This window comes from Budorcas taxicolor, chromosome 2 (genome assembly GCF_023091745.1).
Source record: "Budorcas taxicolor isolate Tak-1 chromosome 2, Takin1.1, whole genome shotgun sequence".
NCBI classification, from domain to species: Eukaryota; Metazoa; Chordata; class Mammalia; order Artiodactyla; family Bovidae; genus Budorcas; species Budorcas taxicolor.
The window spans coordinates 169,409,160-169,428,412 of NC_068911.1; the positions used below are offsets into that span (position 1 = coordinate 169,409,160).

The 19,253-nt window shown below is 42.8% G+C and overlaps 1 pseudogene; it reads left to right on the plus strand.

Annotated features, from left to right (window-relative positions):
- Positions 1-12,738: 12,738 nt before the first annotated feature.
- LOC128043819 (60S ribosomal protein L18a-like) lies at positions 12,739-13,267 on the plus strand (annotated as a pseudogene).
- Positions 13,268-19,253: the final 5,986 nt, after the last annotated feature.

Below are 19,253 nucleotides of genomic sequence, written 5' to 3' on the forward strand. Positions count from 1 at the left end.
TCGGCCCCCAGGAGGGGGGAAAGGCAGCGGGCGGGACAGCGAGGGGTAGGAAGTGCCGCCGCGGGGGCTCATGGGACTTGTAGTCTCCGAGAGGAGCCGGCCACGGCGGGGGCCGGACAAAATGGCGGGAACCTCTCTCTCACCTCTGGGCGGGTCGTTCCCGCACGGCGTCTCGCAGCCTGCCCCGCACTTTTCCTGGTCCGGAGGAGGACAAAGGTATTTGGACTTGGAAGGAGAGTTCAATACTGGGCTCCAGGGAGTGCTCAGGGTGCAGGTGTGCTGTTACAGAAATCTGTGTCCAGCCTCGGTCCGGCTGAATTTCAATTATGAAGTGAAGTCGCCAGCTCTGCGACCCCATGGACTGTAGCCTACCAGGTTCCTCCTTCCATGGGATTTTCCAGGCAGGAATAATCTTCCCAGAGTGGTGGCGCGGGGTGAGGGGTGGGGGGGCGCATGTGAAGCAAAACTATTGAGGGTCAATTTGAAATGCAGTACACTTAAAAGCAAGTTATGCTCAATTTTTGTGCATAAGGAAGAAACCCAGGATTCATTTTTATTATCTCCTTCAGCCGCTTAAGTTCAGTCATCCCAGTTCCTTATCAGTTTTCCCACTACTATCTAGGGGAACGCACCAGCACCTTTCCAAATGTCTTTAGTTTCAGGCCTCCAGGCAGTCGACACCCTTCAAACACCTTCCTTCCCACTGCCAGAGGATCTTTCTAAATGCCAAGCCCATTGTGTCACAAAGAAGTTAGACCTAAATGTAAAACTCTGAGCTACAAAACTTCTAGGAGAAAATTCGTGTGACTTTCAAACACACAATAAAGGAGACAAACTGATAAACTGCACATCATCAGAATTAACACTTCTGCTCTTTAAAACACGGTTATGAAAATGAAAAGGCAAGCCAAAGACCTGGGTGAAATGGTAGCAAAACCTATAGCTAACAAAGGACTAGTATCTACAACACACAAAGAACTCTTTCAACTCAAGACAAACAGCCTAGTTAAAAACGAAAAAAAGATTTGACAGAGACACTTTATCAAAGATGATAAATGGATGGCAGATAAATGCATAAAAGATGTTAAGGAAATGCAAATTAAGACCACAGTAAGGTAACATTACACACCCACTGAAATGGCTAACATTTAAAAAACTGGCAGTTATCAAGTGTTAGCAAGACTGTAGCGCAACGGGAATTCTCATTCATTGCTGGTGGGATTGTAAGATGATACAGCCAGTCTGAGAAACAGTCTGGCAGTTTCTTTAAAAATTAAATATACATCTACCATATGGCCCAACCATTTACCTACGTTAGGTATTTACGCAAGAAAATGAAAGCGTACATCTGCAGAAAGACTTGCAGGTGAATGTTCACAGCAGCTTTATTTGTAACTAGCCAAAGACTGGAAAGAACTCAAATGTCCTACAGAAGGTAAATGGAAGGACTTCCCTGGTGGTCCAGTGGCTAAGACTCCATGCACCCAGTGCAGAGGATCCTGGTTCAATCCCCAGTCAGGGAACTAGATCTAACATGTTATAGCTAAGAGTTCTCATCTGCAACTGAAAGATTCTGAGTGCCACAACTAAGACGAGGCACAGCCAAGTAAATACATGTATATTTTAAAGTAAATGGGCATTTCCCCGATGGTACAGTGAATAAGAATCTCCCTGCCAAGGCAGGGGAAAGGGGTTCGATCCCTGGTCTGGGAAGATTCCATATGCTGCAGAGCAACTAAACCTGGATGCCACAACTACTGAGCCTTCATCCTGCAGCTACTGAAGTCTGTGAGCCTAGAGCCTGCTCGCAGCAACAAGAGACAGCCTTGTAATGCGAAGCCCTCGCACCGTAACTGGAGAGTACCTCGCTTTTCTGCAACAGAGAAAAGCCAGCACAGCAACAGACTCAGCACAACCAAAACATAAATAAATAAATTTATAATTAAAAAGTAAATGAATATTTATACAAGGGAATACTCTTCAGTAATAAAAAGGAATGAGCTACTAATACATATGATTTAATGGTGAATCAATTACTGAGTGAAAGAAGTCAGACATAAGAGAGTATATCTGATATGGTTACAATTACATAAATTCTAGGAATTATCCTGAAAAAAAGCAGAATAAGTGGTTGCCTGGGGTCAAAGAAGCAGGAGCACAACAGGGTGGGATAATAAAGGAACTGAGGAAACTTTTGGGGTGACAGGTGTTGACGGAAAAAAAATGCCCAACATAAAAGTTGACAGTAATGTTTTATTTGGTGGATAAAACTGAAGACTTAACCCTGTGACACAATATCTCAGATAACTGTGAGAGACTGTTCTGAAGCGGCAAGGAGGGAGCCAGGATATGCAGGAGTTTTTGCAACGAAGACTGAGTAGTGGGAACATCAAAAGGTTCAGTTCAGTTCAATTCAGTTCAGTCGCTCAGTTGTGCCCAACTCTTTGCAACCCCATGGGCTGCAGCACCCCAGGCTTCCCTGTCCATCACCAACTCCTGGAGCTTACTCAAACTCATGTCCATCGAGTCAGTGATGCCATCCAACCATCTCATCGTCTGTTGTCCCCTTCTCCTCCTGCCTTCAATCTTTTCCAGCATCAGGGTCTTTTCTAATAAGTCAGTTCTTCGCATCAGGTGGTCAAAGTATTGGAGCTTCAGCTTCAGCCCTTCCAATGAATATTCAGGACTGATTTCTTTTAGGATTGAGTGGTTTGATCTCCTTGCTGTCCAAATGACTCTCAAGAGTCTTCTGCAACACCACAGGTCAAAAGCATCAATTCTCCCATGCTCTGCTTTCTTTATGGTTCAACTTTCACATCCATACATGACTACTGGTAAAAAACATAGCTTTGACTAGATGAACCTTTATTTGCAGAGTAATGTCTCTGCTTTTTAGTATGCTATCTAGGTTGGTCATAACTTTTCTTCCAGTGAGCAAGAGTCTTTTAATTTCATGGCAGCAGTCACCATCTGCAGTAATTTTGGAGCCCAAGGAAAGAAAGTCTATCACTGTTTCCGTTGTTTCCCCATCTATTTGCCATGAAGTGATAGGAATGGGTGCCATGATCTTAGTTTTCTGAATGTTGAGTTTTAAGCCAACTTTTTCACTCTCCTCTTTCACTTTCATCAAGAGGCTCTTTAGTTCCTCTGCTTTCTGCCATAAGGGTGGTGTCATCTGCATATCTGAGGTTATTGATATTTCTCCTGGCAATCTTGATTCCAGCTTGTGCTTCATCCAGTCCAGCATTTCACATGATTTACTCTGCATATAAGTTAAGTAAGGTGACAATATACAGCCTTGACGTACTCCTTTCCCAATTGCAACCGGTCCGTTATTCCATGTCCGGTTCCGTTGCTTCTTGACTTGCATACAGATTTCTCAGGAGGCAGGTCAGGTGGTCTGGTATTCCCATCTCCTTAAAAATTTTTCACAGTTTGTGGTGATCCACACAGTCAAAGGCTTTATCGTAGTCAATGAAATAATCAAGATTACTGTTAATTAAAGAAAACCAGATGTCCCAGGGAATTTAGTGGCTTTCTACATATGAGAAGATGAAAGAGTTTGGACCCACTGAAATCATTTCTTTGATCAGCACTTCAGGTTTCTAGGTCTAGCATCCTGTGCTTTCTCATCCCGAGTTGCCTCAGGGTGCTAGATGGCTGGCGGACATCCTTTCTCTATCTTGTGTTCCCTCGGGGCTCACCATCCAGGAGACTTGATGGCAGCGACATCCTTTGTTTACTGATATGGCAGGCAATAGTTTTCATTCACACAGGTGTGTTAACTTTCTTGATTGTGGTTATGGTTTCAAAGGTATATGATGAATTTTAAATAAACCAAAACTGGGAATTCTGACTCTGGGGCTTTCACTGTCTAGGGTGCAGGTTCAATCACTGGTGAAGAAGCTGAGATCCTGTAAGCCTCACAGTGTTGGGGGGCGGGGGTGGTGATAAAACAACTCATCAAACTGCGTGCTTTAAATATATGCTGTTTATTGTTTGCCAATTATATGCCATTAAACCTGAAAAATAATATAATAAAAAATTGTTTTAAAAAAAGGAAAACTTCAGTGGCTTCCCAGTACCCTAGGACAAAAGCAAAAGTCAGGAGATGTGGATTCAATCCCTAGGTTGGAAGATCCCCTGGAGAAGGAAATGGCGACCCACTCCAGTATTCTTGCCTGGGAAATCCCGTGGACAGAGGAGCCTAGCCGGCTACAGTCTGTGGGATCACAAAGAGTCGGACGTGACTGAGTGACTAAGCGTACACAATAATGGTGGTAACAGTAATAGTAATAATGAAACTGCTCCTTTTTCTTGAACATCTGCCAAGAACCAGCTATTTTACGTATGTCTTAATTAGAATTTCCCCCAGAAAACCGAACCCAAGACAACGGCTAGTTGCTGATAATTTAATTGGAACATGACCTCAAGGATTTAATGTAAAAATAAACAGTAAAATAGGGAGAAGAAGAAAAGTCAACACAAAAATTGATTACCAAGATGTTCACTGCTGCGGGTGCCTGGGGCTAGATCCTACCAATGTCATCTGAGGATTTCCTAGAAAGCTTCTCAGTGTAGTCAACCTGAGCACTGTCACAAAGAAGCATTTATCCATTGACTCCCATCCCCCTTTGGTTAGGATGGCCCAAGGGCATCAGCTTTCCTCCCACTTCCAGGTAGGCTCCCACCAGTGTCTTATGTCCTGGTTTAGGGAAAGTTCCAGAACAGATTGCAGAAGGAGCCAGGAGAGTTGAAGCCCCCGCCCAACTGTTTTCTGCAGTTTCAGCTAGAATCTAAGGTCAGACTGAGATGACAGGAGGCAAAAGAGGTCCCACACCATCTGTTGCAAGACTCAGATTTGCCCATTCTCTACATTCGAATCCATTGTATCATCTCATCTTCAGTCATAGCTGGCTACAATCTCACTGATGCTCATTATTCTTTGCAAAATGTACATTGTTCCATATGCCTTTTGTGCCCTTTAACACACTATACTCAACTATATGGATGAGTCTCACAAATAATATTAAATGAAAGAAGCCAGGCCAAGTAGTGTATACTTGTACAATTTCACAAATAAAAAACAAAGCAGGCAAAAATAGTCTGTTGAAAGCTGGGATAGCAGCTACCTTTCCAAGTGGAAAGGAGAGGGGATTTTCTAAATGCTGATGATATTCTGGGTTTTGATCTGTGTGCTGGTTACATGTGTATATTCAGTTTATCAAAATTAATAGGATGTATATGCTTTTCTGCACACATATACTTCTGATAAAATTTTTAAGTGGGAGGTGGCCCAAGCAAGTCCTCTCCTGTCTTCTGAGTGATGAACTAACAGTAAAGACTATTTCCAACTATTAGCATTTCTGGATTTGGGGCTTTGGGACACTATTGGAGCATAATATTAATTTAATGGCACAACCTTTGGCAACAGAGAGCTGTTGCGTCACTTTCTATTTGGGTGCCATTGGCCAAGTTATTTAAACCTAGAAAGATTCAATCTCTACACTCCTGTTTCTATTCAGATCAAATAAATTCTTTTAAAAAGAATTCAGTTTCCTCATTTAAACATAATACTAACAGTACCTAATATATAGGTTGGTGTGAGAATTAAAGTAACATATATAAGGTACTCAGCACAATACCTGGTTAAAATAAGAATATCTATTTATTATTACACAGTACCAGCTCAAAAAAAAATGTTATGATGAGTAATATTAGTTTTCATCTTTCTATTTTTTTTAAGCTTCCAATTTTTCAGCAGGGAACACTGACTCAGGCTGCAGGTACAAGCTTGATCATTGTAGCACTGTTAGAAATAAAGAAAAAAAGTGGAGACAATCTAAATATCCATCTACCTGGAGAATGGGCAAGTTAGTTGTGATCTATTTGTAATCCAGAATACATCAAAACAGTTAAAATGAATAATCTAAAGCCAGTGGTTATCAATATGGATAAAACAAAATATTGAGGGGGAAAAAAACTGTAGAAGGATAGATACATCTTGATACCTTGTGTATAAAATTTTTAAATGTGCCAAACAACATTGTGTATTGTTTGTGTTCACATATACATTGTCAAAATACAAAACTGTATGTATAAATAAAATATTCAGGTAAGTGATTATTTTTTTAAACTCTGTTCTACCAACTTAAAAATTTTTTTTATTCATTTATTTTTGGCTGTGCTGGGTCTTCATTGATTGAATGGGCTCTCTCTAGTTTCGCAGAGCAGGGGCTACTCTCTAGTTGCAGTACTCAAGCCTCTCGTTCTCTTCAGAGGACAGGCTGTAGAGCACGTAGCCATTCATAGTTCCGGCACATGGGCCGTCGTTGTGATGTGTGGGCTTAGCAGCCCTGAGGCATGTGGGATCTTCCCAGACCAGGGACTGAACCTATGTCCCCTGCATTGGCAGGCAGATTCTTAACCGCTGGACCTCCAGAGAAGCCCTGGAAAGTGATTACTTCTTGATGAGAAAGGAAAGAGGGAGGTGAAAGGAAGGATACTTTGGGGCTTAAAACATGTCTCTGATTTTTTTTTTTCCCTTGGAAAAACTGCAAGGAAATAAGGCAAAACGCTAAAATTTAACAAAGTTGATGAAGGGTACTTGAGTGTTACATAAAAGGCTGATGTTTCAGCCTGCCTGAAATATTTCTCTATTAAAAAAAAAAAATGCTTAACTATTCAAAAGAATGAAATAATGGCATTTGAAGCAACATGGATGGATCCAGAGATTATTATCTTGAGTGAAGCCAGTCACAATATCATGTGATGTTGCGTACGTATGGAATCTTAAAAAAAAGAAACAGACTCAGAGACTTAAGAGAATGACTTTATGGTTACAAGAGGGGAAGGAGGGCAGAGAGGGAGAGATTAGGAGTTTAGGCTTGACGTGTCACACACTGCTATCTTTAAAATAGGTAACGGGAATTCCCTGGTGGTCCAGTGAACTCCAAGCTTCCACTGCAGGAGGTGCACATTCAATCCCTGGTTGGAGAACTAAGCTCCTGCAAACTCCCACAAAGGCGCAGCCAAAAATAATAAATAAATACTACATACATATAGAGAGATACACACACACACATACATATATACATGTTGTGTCCGACTCTTCGTGACCTCATGGACTGCAGCACGCCAGGTTTCCCTATCCCTCCCCTCTCAGAGTTTGCCCAAGTTCATGCCCATTAAATCAGTGGTGCCATCCAACCATTTCATCCTGTTGCCTCTTCTCCGCCTGCCTTCAATTTTTCCCAGCATCATAGTTGGCTCTTTGCATCAGGTGGCCAAAGTATTGGAGTTTCAGCCTCAGCATCAGTCCTTCCAATGAGTGTTCAAGGTTGATTTCCTTTAGGATTGACTGATTTGATCTCCTTGCTGTCCAAGGAGATCCATATATACATACACACATAAAACAGATAACCAACAAAGACCGATGGTATAGCTATTTACAAAAAAGCTGTTAATTAAAACAAAAACAAAAAAACATGGACTTCCTGCGTGGTTCAGTGGAAGACTGTGCTCCCAATGCAGAGGGCCCGGGTTCAGTTCCTGGTTGGGGAACTAGATCCCACATGCTGCAACTAAGACCAAGTGCAATCAAATAAAAATAAATAAATTTAATTATTTTTTAGAAAAGCAACATGGGAGCAGATGACTGTGCAAAATACTTTAAAAAAACCATTTCTGGTAAGGAAAAACTATTTATTTATATCAATAAGTGCTGTTATGTCCACTTGAAATCAATGACTTTGGTGAGGAGGTGAAGTACGAGGTTTTGTCTTATTTCGTTCTTTCAGTTCAGTTCAGTTCAGTCTCAGTCGTGTCCGACTCTTTGCGACCCCATGAATCGCAGCACGCCAGGCCTCCCTGTCCATCACCAACTCCCAGAGTTCACTCAAACGTCCATCAAGTCGGTGATGCCATCCAGCCATCTCATCCTCTCTCGTCCCCTTCTCCTCCTGCCCTCGATCCCTCCCAGCATCAGAGTCTTTTCCAGTAAGTCAACTCTTCGCATGTGGTGGCCAAAGTATTGGAGTTTCAGCTTTAGCATCAGTCCTTCCAAAGAAATCCCAGGGCTGATCTCCTTTAGAATGGACTGGTTGGATCTCCGTGCAGTCCAAGGGACTCTCAAGAGTCTTCTCCAGCACCACAGTTCAAAAGCATCAATTCTTCAGCACTCAGCTTTCTTCACAGTCCAACTTTCACATCCATGCACTACCACTGGAAAAACCATAGCCTTGACTAGACGGACCTTTGTTGGCAAAGTAATGTCTCTGCTTTTCAATATGCTATCTAGGTTGGTCATAACTTTCCTTCCAAGGAGTAAGCGTCTTTTAATTTCATGGCTGCAATCACCATCTGCAGTGATTTTGGAGCCCAGAAAAATAAAGTCTGACACTGTTTCCACTGTTTCCCCATCTATTTTCCATGAAGTGATGGGACCAGATGCCATGATCTTAGTTTTCTGAATGTTGAACTTTAAGCCAACTTTTTCACTCTCCTCTTTCGCTTTCATCAAGAGGCTTTTTAGTTCCTCTTCACTTTCTGCCATAAGGGTGGTGTCATCTGCATATCTGAGGTTATTGATATTTCTCCCAGCAGTCTTGATTCCAGCTTGTGCTTCTTCCAGCCCAGCGTTTCTCATGATGTACTCTGCATAGAAGTTAAATAAGCAGGGTGACAATACACAGCCTTGGCATACTCCTTTTCCTATTTGGAACCAGTCTGTTGTTCCATGTCCAGTTCTAACTGTTGCTTCCTGACCTGCATACAGGTTCCTCAAGAGGCAGGTCAGGTGGTCTGGTATTCCCATCTCTTTCAGAATTTTCCACAGTTTATTGTGATCCACACAGTCAAAGGCTTTGGCATAGTCAAGAAAGCAGAAATAGATGTTTTTCTGGAACTCTCTTGCTTTTTCCATGATCCAGCAGATGTTGGCAATTTGATCTCTGGTTCCTCTGCCTTTTCTAAAACCAGCTTGAACATCTGGAAGTTCATGGTTCACGTATTGTTGAAGCCTGGCTTGGAGAATTTGGAGCATTACTTTACTAGCGTGTGAGATGAGTGCAATTGTGCGGTAGTTTGAGCATTCTTTGGCATTGCCTTTCTTTGGAATTGGAATGAAAACTGACCTTTTCCAGTCCTGTGGCCACTGCTGAGTTTTCCAAATTTGCTGGCATATTGAGTGCAGCACTTTCACAGCATCATCTTCCAGGATTTGAAATAGCTCAACTGGAATTCCATCACCTCCACTAGCTTTGTTCGTAGTGATGCTTTCTAAGGCCCACTTGACTTCACATTCCAGGATGTCTGGCTCTAGGTGAGTGATCACACCATCATGATTATCTTGGTCATGAAGATCTTTTTTGTACAGTTCTGTGTATTCTTGCCATCTCTTCTTAATATCTTCTGCTTCTGTTAGGTCCATACCATTTCTGTCCTTTATTGAGCCCATCTTTGCATGAAATGTTCCCTTGGTATCTCTGATTCTCTTGAAGAGATCTCTAGTCTTTCCCATTCTGTTGTTTTCCTCTATTTCTTTGCATTGATCGCTGAGGAAGGCTTTGTTTAAAAACATACAATAAATTTCACGCACTTCGGTGTTCAGCTCTATGAGTCAAACACATATTTCTGTGTTTCCACTACCATAATAATCTAATTATAAACTGTCGGTCACCCTAAAAGTTTCCTTTGTGCTGTCTTTTGTGGTCAACACCTTCTTCTCACCGAGCCTGTGGCTTCTATTGATTTGTTTCCTGTTCCTATGATTTGGGTTTTCCAGAAAAGATTCTCTGAGGTGGGAAAATAGTGTGATTTGAATGTGATAGAGAAACTGACTCAATCTATAATGTGTACTCTTTTGTGCTATTGAATTTTTCCTTAAATGTACACATTACTATGCCTTAAAAATAGCAGCAAAATAAGATTTTTGTAAAAGAAAAAGCTAAGATCTCAGAAGGGGATGACAGAGGATGAGATGGTTGGATGGCATCACCGACTCAATGGATGTGAGTTTGAGTAAGCTCCGGGAGTTGGTGATGGACAGGGAAACCTGGCGTGCTGCAGTCCATGGGGTCGCCAAGAGTTGGACACGACTGAGCGACTGAACCTAATTGAACTGAAGATCTCAGAAAGTGTTGGGGACCACTGAAACCAGTTCCACCTAACACAGTTTAAACTCCCCACAGGGCAGAATGACTTCAGCTTAGTTTCAGATCCTGAGATCTTTTCCTTCACAAACTATGAAAGGCTCCCAAAGCCTGGTAGTTCTTAATGGGCTGAGAACCAAGTCCAATTAACTGGCAAAGAATTTACTGGGCCAATCAGAGAACAATATGCAAATGAATGAACACTATAAAACCTCACCTTTGCTTTGGACATTGCAGAATTGAGGCTGTGAATGTTGCTGCCCCCTACCGGCCACATCTCTCAACAGCAGGTTCATGGAACTAACTCATATGATCCCACTTCAATTAAAACCTCTGTGGGACCCTGGATTAGAGAAACAGGACTTATAATAAATTTTTTTTTTTGAGAAACAGGACTTATAATAAATTTACTCTTTGCTGGTCAGATCACTATTCTGCCACAAACATAAGCTGGTAATTATTGTTCAGTCACTAAGTCGTGTCCAACTCTTTGCGACCCACCGGACTGCAGCATGCCAGGCTTCCCTGTTCTTTTTCACTGTCTCCCAGAGTTTTCCCAAACTCATGTCCATTGAGTTGGTCATGCCATCCAATTGTTCATCCTCTGTTGTCCCATTCTCCTGCTTCCCTTAATCTGTCAAAGTATCAGGATCTTTTCCAATGAGTCAGCTCTTCACATCAGGTGGCCAAATTTATAGGAGCTTCAGCTTCAGCATCTGTCCTTCCAACGAATATTCAGGGTTGATTTCCTTTAGGACTGACTGATTTGATCTCCCTACTGTCCATTATATCTACTACTGTGGGCAAGAATCCATTAGAAGAAATGGAGTAGCCCTCATAGTCAACAAAAGCAATCGAAATGCAGTACTCAGAGATGACAGAGTGATCTCAGTTCGTTTCCAAGGCAAACCATTCAATATCTCAGCAACCGAAGTCTATGTCCCAATCACTAATGTTGAAGAAGTTGAAGATGAAAGATTCTATGAAGACCTACAAGATCTTTTAGAACTAACACTAAAAAAATAAAGATGTCGTTTTCATCACAGGGGACTGGAATGCAAAAGTGGGAAGTCAAGAGCTACCTGAAGTAACAGGCAAGTTTGACCTTGGAGTACAAAATGAAGCAGGGCAAAGATTAACAAGAGTTTTGCCAAGAGAATGCACTGATCATAGAAAACACCCTCTTCCAACAACACAAGAGACTACTCTACACATGGACATCTGCAGATAGTCAATACCAAAATCAGATTGATTATATTCTTTGCAGCCAAAGATGGAGAAGCTCTATACAGTCAGCAAAAACAAGACCAGGAGCTGACTGTGGCTCAGATCATAAACTCCTTATTGCCAAATTCAGACTTATATTGAAGAAAGTATGGAAAACAACTAGACCATTCAGGTATGACCTAAATCAAATCCCTTATGATTATACAGTGGAAGTGAGAAATAGATTCAAGGGATTAGATCTGATAGACACAGTACCTGAAGAACTTTGGAGGTTTGAAACATTGTTCAGGAGGTGGTGATCAAAACCATCCACAAGAAAAAGAGATGTGAAGGGCAGAAGAGTTTTCTGAGGAGGCCTTAAAAATAGCTGAGAAAAGAAGACAAACTAAAGGCAAAGGAAAAAAGGAAAGATATGCCCATCTGAGTGCAGAGTTCCAAAGAATAGCAAGGAGAGATAAGACAGCCTTCCTCAGTGACCAATGCAAAGAAATAGAGGAAAACAATAGAATGGGAAAGGCTAGAGATCTCTTCAAGAAAATTAGAGATACCAAGGGAACATTTCATGCAAAGATGGGTACAATAAAGGACAGAAATGGTATGGACCTAACAGAAGCAGAAGATATTAAGAGGAGGTGGCAAAAATACACAGAAGAACTATACAAAAAGGATCTTCACAACCCAGATAACAATGATGGTGTTACTGTTATTGTCACCTAGAGCCAGACATCTGACTTCTTGGAGTGTGAAGTCAAATGGCCTTAGCAAGCATGAGTGCCAACAAAGCTAGTGGAGGTGATGGAATTTCAGCTGAACTATTTCAAATCCTAAAAGATGATGCTGTGAAAGTGCTACACTCAATATGCCAGCAAATTTAAAAAACTCAGCAGTGGCCAAAGGACTGGAAAAGGTCAGTTTTCATTCCAATTCCAAAGAATGTTGAAACTGTCACACAGTTGCACTCATTTCACGTGCTAGTTAAGTAATGCTTAAAACTCTCCAAGCAAGGCTTCAACATTATGTGAACCGAGAACTTCAAGATGTTCAAACTGGATTTAGAAAAGGCAGAGGAATCAGAGATCAAGTTGCTAACATCTATTGGATCATTGAAAAAGCAAGAGAATTCCAGAAAAAACATCTACTTCTGCTTTATTGACTACACCAAAGCCTTTGACTGTGTGGATCACAACAAACTGTGGAAAATTCTGAAAAAGATGGGAATACCAGACCACCTGACCTGCCTCTTGAGAAACCTGTATGCAGGTCAGGAAGCAACAGTTAGAACCAGACATGGAACAACATATTGGTTCAAAATTGAGAAAGGAGCCTTTTCGATGGTTGCGGCGGTTGTGGGTAGAGCGCCATGAAGGTCTCAGGGACGCTTCGAGAGCATAAGGTGGTGGGGCGCTGTCTGCTGACCCCCAAATGCCGCATGCTTCCCTTCTATGGCATGAGAATTTTTGTGCCTAATCATGTTGTTGCCAACTCCCGCTTCTGGTACTTTGTTCTCAGTTGAGGAAGATGAAGAAATCCTCTAGGGAAATCGTCTACTGTGGACAGGTGTTCGAGAAATCTCCTCTGCAAGAGAAGAACTTCGGCATCTGGCTACGCTATGACTCCCGCAGCGGCACCCACAACATGTACCGGCAGTACCGGTCCTTGACCACCGCCGGCGCCGGCCCCCAGTGCTACCGAGACATGGGCGCCCGGCACCGAGCCCGGCCCACTCAATCCAGATCATGAAGGTGGAGGAGATCGCAGCCGGAAAGCGCCGCCGACCAGCGGTCAAGCAGCTCCACGACTCCAACATCAAGTTCCCAGCGCCCCACTGCGTCCTCCGTGGCCAGCACAAGCCACGCTTCACCACCAAGAGGCCCAACACCTTCTTTTAGGTGCAGGCCCTCTGTCCCCGGGGCTGCCCCAATAAAACTTAGTGGGAAAACCGAAAAAAAAAAAAAATGGGAAAAGAGTACATCAAGGCTGTATATTGTCACTCTGCTTATTTAACTTAGATGCAGAGTACATCATGTGAAATGAAAGGCTGGATGAAGCACAAGCTGGAATCAAGATTGCCAGGTGAAGTATCAATAACCTCAGATATGCAGATGACACCATCCTTATGGCAGAAAGTGAAGAGGAACTAAAGAGCCTCTTGATGAAAGTGAAAGAGGAGAGTGAAAAAGCTGGCTTAAAACTCAGCAGTCAAAAACGAAGATCATGGCATTCAGTCCCATCACTTCATGGCAAATAGATGGGGAAACAGTGGAAACAGTGGCTGACTTTATTTTTCTGGGCTCCAAAATCACTGCAGATGGTGACTGCAGCCATGAAATTAAGACGCTTGCTCCTTGGATGAAAAGCTATGACCAACGTAAACAGAGTATTAAAAAGCAGAGACATTTCTTTGCCGACAAAGGTCCGTCTAGTCAAAACTATGGTTTTTCCAATAGTCATGTATGGATGTGAGAGTTGAACCATAAAGAAGGCTGAGTGTCGAAAACTGATGCTTTTGAACTGTGGTGTTGGAGAAGACTCTTGAGAGTCCTTTGGACTGCAAGGAAATCAAACCTGTCAATCTAAAGGAAATCAACCCTGAATACTCATTGGAAGGACTGATGCTGAAACTGAAGCTCCAATACTTTGGCCACCTGATGCAAATAGCCGACTCATTAGAAAAGACCCTGATGCTAGGAAAGATTGAAGGCGGGAGGAGAAGGGGATGGCAGAGGATGAGATGGTTGGATGGTATCACTGACTCAATGGACATGAGTTTGAGCCAGCTCCAGGAGATGGTAAAGGACAGGGAAGCCTGGCATGCTGCAGTCCATGGGGTCGCAAAGAGCTGGACATGACTGAGCAACTGAACAACAACAGCAAAGCACAATGCCTGGCACATAGTGAGCATGCAGCCAATATTAATAGCTGTTAGGCAAATCTTCAGGCTTCCTACATGGCAACAGTGGTAAAGAACATGCCTGCCAATGCACGAGACACAAGAAACCCAGCTTCCATCCCTTGGTCAGGAAGATCCCGTGGAGAAGGGCCTGGCAACCCCACTCCAGTATTCTTGCCTGGAGAAACCCGTTGACAGAGGAGCTTGGAGGGCTGCAGTCCAGGGGGTCACAAAGAGTCAACTTAGCACACATGCAGGCAAGCCTTCAGAAGCCTCTCCCGTTCTAAACTGACAAATTGTCCATTACACACTGTAGTGCAGTGAAAAGACTTTTAACACTTGGCTCCACCGCTTATGACCTTGAGCAAAAGTATCTTAACCTCTTTGAACTCTATTGACCTCACAAGTGGTTTCGAATGTTACCTGACATCATTTATGCAAAGCACCAACCACAGTACCTGGCATGCAGTAAACAGTGGTAATTACCACAGGAAGAATTACCAAGTACAGCCAAAGGTTGAACAGCTCTTGTTGCAAACAAGCAGGTCACAGGTGGTCACTATTCTGTATATATTTTGGGCTAGCCCTCAGTGTTTTACAATTTTTAAGTTATTTGCCAGCATTAGAAACAGAAATTTCACATGTAAGCCCAGATTCTTCTATTTTTTAATGTGAAGCTCTGACTAGGTGTCACACCAGATCTATAAGGAAGATGGCAAATAGCAGTTGTTGTTCAGTCGCTCAGTTATGTCCGACTCTTTGTGACCCCATGGACTGCAGCACAACAGTCTTCCCTGCCCTTCACCATCTCCATGTAGCATATAGCAGGGAAACCTAATTTCCTGCAAAGGAGCCAAGTAATCGCTGAAGAAGTGATGTTAAAGCCGAGACATGAAAGTTAAGTAGGAGTTAACTTGATAAAGACAGTGGGGACGATGTTCCCAGCAAAGGGACTGGCAGGTCTAAAGACCCTGATTCAGGGACATTAGTGCCTCCAGGACACTTCAGGGAAGCCTGGCTGGAGCACAGAGGAGGGGAAGGTGGGAAGATGAGACTCCAGTTGACACTTTATGGATTTTGGACTTTATTGTGGGGTTGAATATAGTTCAAGGCTGGAAGCTGGGCAGTAGCCAATCGGTGTAACAAACTGATGGGGCTAGACAGGGTCAGAATGGATTAGAGTCAAGGGTCGGGACTGAGCAGATGAGAAAGCAGAGCAGTGCGAGGAGCCCCACCTAGAAACTCTGGGCAGACGCAGGATAGAGTGTCAGGTGTGGTCTTGCAAAGGGCAGACTTTACAAGGACCAAGCTAAGCTGGACACCAGGGTGAATTTCCTATGTTCATTTTCAAAGTGAAAAAAATGAGAAAAATAAAGATTTGGACAAGGACATATAACCAACGAGACACAGAACTAGATTCACAACACCTACCTCTGACTTGCTGCTTATCTCACTGTATTAATTTTCTCAAGGTGAATAATCTCAGTACCAATACTGTGTTGTTGATAATAATATAGGTCCTTTATCAAGAGCTTGCTAAATGGTAGGCTCTGTGTTTATGTGCATTATCATTCTCATTATTTCATTTAGTTAACAGCTATAGTCCACCCAAAACAGTATGTACCAGGGGACTGTTGGGCACTGGAGACACAGGAGTGAATGAGACAGACACATGCCTATCCTGTGGGAGTTCACCATCCGGAAAGGAGCTGAGTAGTTGAGGTAATGACAACGGGTAATTGGCAGGCATTGTAGGGAGAGTCTAACAGTGAGCCTGTCGTACCGTGGGCAGCTGGGAAGGCTTTCTGGGAGAAGTGACAGTTGAGCTGAAAAGGCAGGAGTGAAACTCAGAGGAAGATTTTTCCAGGAACAGAGAACAGCACATGGAAGTCACTATTGTTGCCATAACCTGATGAGACAAGTGCTGTGGTTATCCCCTTCTCACAGATGAAGAAACTGAGGTTCTAAGAGAGATGAAGTAGCTGCCCCACTAGACAGTGCTGGAGCCAGGGTATAAGCCTGGACCTGCCTGGACCAAGGCTCATTCTCTTCGCTGCTAAACTGGATATTTCTCTTAGTCGGTCTGTTCCTTCTAAGGGTCATGTGAGTGAAGTGGAATATTAACTGAGGTGCCTGCAATACAAGAAGTTGAAATCATGTCTTACAAACTATGCAAGCATGTCTGTGTCAGGGTTGGCTGTCTGTTTGGGAATGACAGCTATTCAGTGACACAGCTCCTGTGCTAACATCTGAATAGATGTTCAGTTCAGCTGAATATGATTCAACAGCCTTTTATTGAGTGCCTACTATGCGCTAGGAAGGGTGCCAGGCATTGTCAGAGTTACAGAGATGATGAGAAAAGTGCCCAGGTGCTAGGCTAAAGATCATGTCTGTTGTTGAGTCGCTAAGTCATGTCCGACTCTTTTATGATCCCATGTTAATCACTAACAGATTTTAAAAGTTAAACAACAAAGCCATAAATAACCCTGGCAGCTAAAAACCATAGATAATGTCATAATAGCTACCAAGTTTTGAGACCTTAATGAAAATAAAACTGATCATGAAATCGTAGCTAAAAACTAAAAGCCCATTCTGTGAGATTAGGTTGAGGACTTGGCATGTATTATCTCCTTTAACCCATGTTCATTCTATAAAGTTAATATCACACTGTCAATGGTACTAATATGACCCATTTTATAGATGAGGAAACTGAGCTTCAGAGGTTTTTGCTTGAGATTGCAGGGCTTCCCAGATGGCATACTGTTAAAAGACTCTTCTTGCTAATGCAAGAGACACAAGAGATAAGAGTTCAGTCCCTGGGTTAGGAAGATCCCCTGGAGAAGGAAATGACAACCCATGCCAGTAATCTTGCTTGGAAAATTCCATGGACAGAGGAGCCTGGCAGACTACAGTCCATGGGGTTGCAAAGAGCTAGTAAATAGAAGAACTATAATTCAAACCCAGATCTGCCTGACTCCAAAACCTGGACTCTAGAGCATTGCACCACACCATCTTTGCAAGAAGAGTCAGTTTGTGAAAACCCAGAGGAATGTATGATCTGCATTTGGCCAGGCACACATCCAGACAGGAGAAATAAATATCAGTGCTCTAAAAACCCTCCAGGGGAGTAAAGAACCAGAGGAAAAAAATAAAACAAGATGTCTAATCATTTAATGACTAGTTAATCCCTAAATGGAGAAGGCAATGGCAACCCACTCCAGTGTTCTTGCCTGGAGAATCCCAGGGACGGAGGAGCCCGGTGGGCTGCAGTCTATGGGGGTAGCAAAGAGTCTGACACGACTGAAGCGACTTAGCAGCTGCAGTAATCCCTAAATGGAGAGCCCACCTCAAATATTTATACTGTCCTTTTTGTCACTTAATTCTACTTAAACTGGCCCCTAGAAGTATCTTTAATTAGTAGCTAAAGCCTAGAATTTTTGGTATCAAGATATACCTCTTTGAGTTTTTATTTAATTAATTATTTAATTAATTAATTTGGCTCTGCCTGGTCACAGTTGTGGCTCTCAAGATCTTCAATATTCTTTGTCGCATGAGGGGTCTAGTTCCCTAACCAGGGATCAAACCCAGGCCTCTTGCATTTGGAGCTTGGAGTCTCAGCCAATGGACCACTAGGAAAGTCGCACCTCCTTTAATTCTTGTTTTACATTTATATGGGAAAGAAAAGAAACTATTTCATAAAAATCAGTATTAAGCAAATAAGAGAACCTCATTAATGGCGAGCTAGATGACTCACAATCTGGAATCAAGATTGCCAGGAGAAATGTCAACAACCTCAGATATGCAGATGATAACTCTTTAATGGCAGAAAGTGAAGAGGGACTAAAGAGCCTCTTGATGAAGAGTGAGTGTTAGCTGCTCAGTCATGTCCAACTCTTTTGAGTTCCCATGGATTGTAGCCCACCAGGCTCCTCTGTCCATGGAATTCTCCAGGCAAGAATTCCAGAGTGGATTGCCATTCCCTTCTCCAGCAGATCTTCCTGACCCATGGATCAAACCTGTGTCTCCTGCATTGCAAGCAGATTCTTTGCTGTCTGAGCTGAAGAGGAAAAGAGGTGAGTGCAAAAGATGGCTTAAAACTCGACATTCAAAAAATGAAGATCATGGCATTCAGTTCCATCAGTTCATGGCAAATAGGGAAACAATCGAAACAGTGACAGATTTTATTTTCATGGGCTCCAAAAATCACTGTGAACAGTGACTTCAGCTACAAAATTAAAAGATGCTTGCTCCTTGGAAGAAAAGCTCTAACAAATCTGCTGCTGCTAAGTCACTTCAGTCATGTCCGACTCTGTGCAACCCCATAGACAGCAGCCCACCAGGCTCCCCCGTCCCTGGGATTTTCCAGGCAAGAGTACTGGAGTGGGGTGCCATTGCCTTCTCCGCTAACAAATCTAGACAGTGTATTAAAAAGCAAAGACATCATTTTGCCGACAAAGATCCATCTATTCAAAGCTATGTTTTTTCCAGTAGTCATGTACGGATGTGAAAGATGGACCGTAAAGAAGGCTGAGCACCAAAGAATTGATGCTTTCAAACTTTGGTGCCTGAGAAGACTCTTGAGAGTCTCTTGGACCAGTCAGTCATAAAGGAAATCAACCCTGAATATTCATTGGAAGGACTGATGCTGAAGCTGGAGCTCCAATACTTTGGCCGCCTGGTGTAAAGGGCTGACTCATTGGAAAAGATCCTCATGCTGGGAAAGATTGAAGGTAGGAGGAGAAAGGGCCAACAGAGGATGAGATGGTTGGATGGCATCATCAATTCAATGGGCATGAGTTTGAGCAAACTCCGGGAGATGGTGAAGGACAGGGAAGCCTGGTGAGTCGGACATGACTGAAAATAACAATAGTTAAGGATGTGGGTACAAACTGTGCTATGCTTTGCAAACTGGGGGAAGAACGTCCCTTGCAGTAGGCAGCCATCTGTCGTGGGACATGAACATCCTGTCTCTGTGATTATCTGTG